Genomic DNA, 5,188 nt, shown 5'->3' with positions numbered 1-5,188 from the left:
TGGGAGCACTATCAAGATGCCCAGGAAGGCTATATTTTGTTTCATAAATATGAATGGAGAGGTACGTTTAAATATAATGACTAAAGGACTAATGATGCAATAGCTTTTAACTATTTTTATTACCTTTTACCTAATTTGTTGTGTTTTTTCTAAACTTTGCATATAATCTACCCTACCTTGGGAGTCTTCAGGAGTAAGTTGGATAGATATCTCGCTGGGGCATCCCAGCACTCGCTTCTGCCCAGGGCAAGGGGTCAGACCTGATGATCTGTTCAGGTCCCTTCTGCCCCTAGAAACTATGAAACTATGAATCTAGTGAATTAGTACATATTCCAATAGTTATGTTTGTTGTTGCTTTGATCTTACCGTATTAGTAAAGCATCCAGCTTCTCTTTGATAGGAGAAAAAATGTTGTGTAACAATCCACAACCCCCTTTTCAAAATCCTAGATTTGCCCATGTATTCACTTTACTGTACTTTCATCTAGTTGGTATTTCCTTAGCTTGTTAATAAAAATGTCATGGGAAACTGTGCCAAAAGTCTTGCTAAAGTCAAAGTATATCATATCTGTTGCTCTCTTCCCATCCACATGGCCTGTCACCTTATCATAGAAGGAAATCAGCTTGGTTGGGCATGACTTGCCCTTGGTGAATCCATGCTGGTTGTTCCTGATCACTGGTTCTCCTCCAGGTGCTTCACAGACTTGAGGACCTGCTACATGTTCTTTTCAGATACTAAGGTCAAACTGAATGGTCTGTAATTTCCTGGATTCTCCTTTCCTTTCTTAAAAATGTTCACTATATTTGCCTTTTTTTCAATAATCAATTTACGGGATTTTATTTCTTTTCATTTAGTTGTGTTGATAGTGCAATGAAATTAATATAAAATGTGAAAACATTCAAAACATTCAAATGTTTTTAAAAACTAAAAATGCCATAAAGAAGTGTCAAATTCAAAAGCAGTTTGACACGTGTTGGGATGTTTGGGAAATAAATTTTTCCAAGAGGTCTACTCAAGATTGATCCTGTTTAAACTGATAAATTGGTTTTCCTGAGGACAGGGGAATTTTCTCACTCTCTAATTAAATGCAGTGGGTACTTGTAATGTGTACTAGTTTAGAAACTGAAAAAAATGGTTTTTCTTAAGTTTTGTTCCCCCCACTGAATGGTTCTGGGCAAAACTCCTAGGGTGGGATTTTTCAGAAGTACTTTGGGCAAAAGCTAAACTAGTTCCTTAGATATGTCCAACTTAGGTGTCACAAAACCTAAAACTTGGGTACTTGACCTGAGAAGAATGTTTCAAACGAACATGGTTAGGCACTTAGTCTAGAATTGTATTTCAGTTGGTGGACAACTGAAGTGCAGCTTCAAACTAGCTTTATGGTAAATGAGGGCATGGACGATTGGTCCAAGGGAGTGTGCTAATACAGAGAGCACTGCAGTCCAACCAAGTATCAGTCAGCATCCAAAGTATCAAACCACAAACCAGAGGTTGTGACAGATTGATGATTAAAGCAGGTCATTTGTTGTATCAGGCTTCCTCAGGTTTCCCCGGATTCATCAGCTTGAGGGTCCGACTTCATAGATGAGTGTCCTAAACATTAAGCTACAAAATAATCTGGGTGTACTGTGGGGAATATTCTCTCCCTTTCCTTTTGAAGCCAAGTCATTGCGCAAATATGAATACAAAAGACATGGGGCCAGAGAGAAAGCAAGCAAAAGAAAACAAGAACAATTAAGGCATTGGGTATCAACAGGGGTGCTCTGGCACCCTGGGGTGCTGCAATCTCCATTTGGGAGTAATGAGGGTTGTGAGGCTATAAGTGTAATAAAGATCCAGAAACTTATAGATTTCACAGACACCAGGGCTGGAAGGGACCCTGGAGGATCATCGAGTCCAGCCCCCTGCCCCAGGGGCAGGAAGTCAGCAGGGAACACAGGATCCCAGCAAGATAACCATTCAAATGTCTCTTGAAGGTGTTCAAAGTGGGCGCTTGAACCACCTCCGGCGGCAGTCTATTCCAAACCTTGGGGGCTTGGAAAGTGAAGAAGTTCTTTCTTATGTCCAGCCTGAAACAGTCGTAGAGGAGTTTGTGACCGTTCAACCTTGTCATCCCTTGGGGTGCTTTGGTAAACAAATATTCCCCCAGATTCTGGTGAGCACCCCTGATAATTTTGTAGGTAGCCACCAGATCACCCCTGAGCCTGCACTTTTCCAGGCTGAAGAGTCCCATGGTTCTCAGCCTCTCATCATAAGGTCTGTTTTCCTGACCTCTGATCATGCATATGGCTCTCCTCTGCACTCTCTCAAGCTTCTCCATATCCTTTTTGAATTGTGGAGCCCAAACCTGGATGCAGTACTCCAGCTGCAGCCTCACCAAGGCTGAGTACAAGGGGAGAATGACATCCTGGGATTTGCTTGAGAAGCATCTATGCTATTTATTGCTGCAAGCCAGCGTTTTGGTCACTTTACTAGCCGCAGCATCATATTGCAGGCTCGTGTTCATCTTGTGGTCAGTCATGACCCCCAAGTCCCTTTCAGAACTTAAAGAGGGAATGTGGAGCAGGTAAGGTCCTGCTAAAAGGAGCTACAGGGCTGTAGGCTACCTGGGAGCTAGTTGCTGGAAAATAGGCTAGTAGGTCAGAGCTCTGGGTAGGCAGGAGAAAAAGATTGCAGCTCAGCTAGGAAAATAGCAGCAGGCTGCTCATTAAGCGTAAGGAGCACACCTGGGTTCCTGAGGCAGCATAGCCAGTGTTGCTCTGAATCCTATAATGAGAGGAGCTCTTGCCAGCTTAGGCTGTCAGGGAGTAGAAGCTGCAGTCCAGACCAGGTACCTAAGAGACTGAGAGTCAGTGAGTGGGGATGAGGCTCTTGCAGCAGTACAGTGATTGCACCCCGAAATATGGGTGCCTAATAGGTTTTGTGTCTGTTGGTTGGATTCTTTGGGATCACTTTTTTCTGACTTACGCTCTAAATGTGTCCCATTTATATACACACTTTGCCAGTTTGGCTTGGCTTGTCACTCTTGCCCTATTTCTGCTTCAATGAAGTCAATGTTATTTAGTGTTCTCATTGAATAGGAGCTCAGTTAGACCAACAGTGAGTACTTTTGAAAATTGCATCCATTACCTACTTGTGCCTTTGTTCCCCTCATCTTCAGAATAAATGTAACAATTACCTGCTTCATAGGTGTTCTGTGAAAAAATATTAATATTTATAAAACACTTGGATAAAAAGCATTGCAGAATCTCAAAGCATTATGCTTCAAATCTAGTGTTTCATTTGCTGGCTGGCTGTTCACCTAATGCACTTCTGAAAAGGTTTTATCTCTATCATGTATAGCTTATTTAAGCTATGATATAAAAAATATATCACTTTAGCTTGAATGAACGACACATGTACTAACTAGATAGTTCCTATTTTTCCAGCTTATCTCTGGATTTCTAATTTCTCCAAACAGCAACATTACATGAAAATGGATGATAATAAAAGTATATCAAAACTTTCATCACTACAACCTTATTCTAACAACACAAATTTTACCACTTTGTGGTTTAAAATCCCTTTCAATATGCACATAACACCTGGCATTGTTCTATTTCTGCTATTCATATAGTCAGAGGATTGCATCTTTTCATACATCTTAAAATATTCAAAACTGCTTTTTTCCTGGAGGTAGAATATGATTCCAGTGGTCTCAAATTATTTCTTCAGATACCAATTGCGTAAGATGCATGTTTAATTTTTAATGTAGGATCCAGCCATTATTTTTCAATAAGTTAGTTTGTTTTTGCTACCTTTCAGCACTGAAAAGAGGTGAATATTTTCACTCAAACTTCCAGGGGAAAAAATAGAAAAAGTATGCTCATTTTCAGCATAAAGCAAAAACTATGCGAAACTGAAAAAAGGACTCTGTAGAATTAAAGCATTCTACCTAGAACTACTGCTACACATTTCAGATAAAATATTCTACATCCAAATACACGCTTACCTGGGGTACTTACATTTACATCCAAAACAAAAAGGAATAGAGTCAACTTAAACACTGTACATTATACATTTCATTGCAATGGGAAAAAACATAGAAGGGGAAAGAAGTCTATGGAAAATCTAATGCTCATGGATGAGGCAGATGCTTTGCTTCTTCAGCATTCAAAACCGGTTCCAAAATCTATAACAAAATCCTACGGGTATTAGGACAATGGCATGAACCTGTATCAAATTGCTGTCTCTTATCCTGTGCTTAGATTAGAGTCTTTTTGTGTTAGGTAATATATGCACAAGCAATAGGACAGTGTTCCTTGTCTAAGGTCTGTGAGTGCTACAGTGACATTAATAGTTACCATACTTTCTTTCATACAACACGCATCTGTCTTCTAAAAAACAGCTGCTGGAGATCGGAGTGTGCCAGGCATGTGAGAAGGAAATACAGTAACAAAGTTGTGCCACTCACCAAGCAAAAACAAAAGTAATGTCTATATGCAGTACACAGGGAGCAGAACAATGAGTTGGCCAACTCCCTAGATCAGTGGTTCCCAATCTTTTTGGAAGCGGGGTCCCTCACACACCCGCACCACGGTCATCAGTGAACCTGGAAGCACCATGCACAGAAGCGCTGGTGGCAAACTTGGAAGTGTTCTCCTTGAACACCTTGTGACCATCCTGAGGGCCCCCCCACAACCCTGATTTGGGTCGCAACCCTAGGTTGGGAACTGCTGCCCTAGATTGTGCTACTCATTTACTTACTACATGGAAAGTAAATGTTCTTCATTCTGCCTTTCAAAAACAATGTGTCTCATACCAGGGCACATTGTACGCAAGGAAATAGTGATAATAATAATGATGCGAGTCTCTGATATGCTTTCTCCCCTCGGCAGCAGAGTTCTATGCTGCCATTTGCTCCCAGGCCATTCCTGCCTCTTCCTTACTACATACATGCAGCAGTGTAACATGGCAGCTCCATGTCCTGTGCAGCCCTTCTGCATGGGACATTCTGGCTGCTGCACTGCTGATGGCAGTAGTACGCCTGACTTCTTCTCCGGGCTGGCTTCTCTCTAGTTTTGTGCATGTGTACCCAACAAATGAATATTGGACATGGGAAGAAAATCCTGTGATTTCTTTCATGAGGGATTTTTTATTTTAAAAACACCATCACAGATTCTTCAGATAGCCCAAATGCTTTTGAGAG

The sequence above is a fragment of the Crocodylus siamensis genome, chromosome 1 (genome assembly GCF_052110815.1).
Source record: "Crocodylus siamensis isolate JL-2025a chromosome 1, ASM5211081v1, whole genome shotgun sequence".
In the NCBI taxonomy this organism is placed as follows: domain Eukaryota; kingdom Metazoa; phylum Chordata; order Crocodylia; family Crocodylidae; genus Crocodylus; species Crocodylus siamensis.
This window is presented reverse-complemented; position numbering follows the sequence as displayed.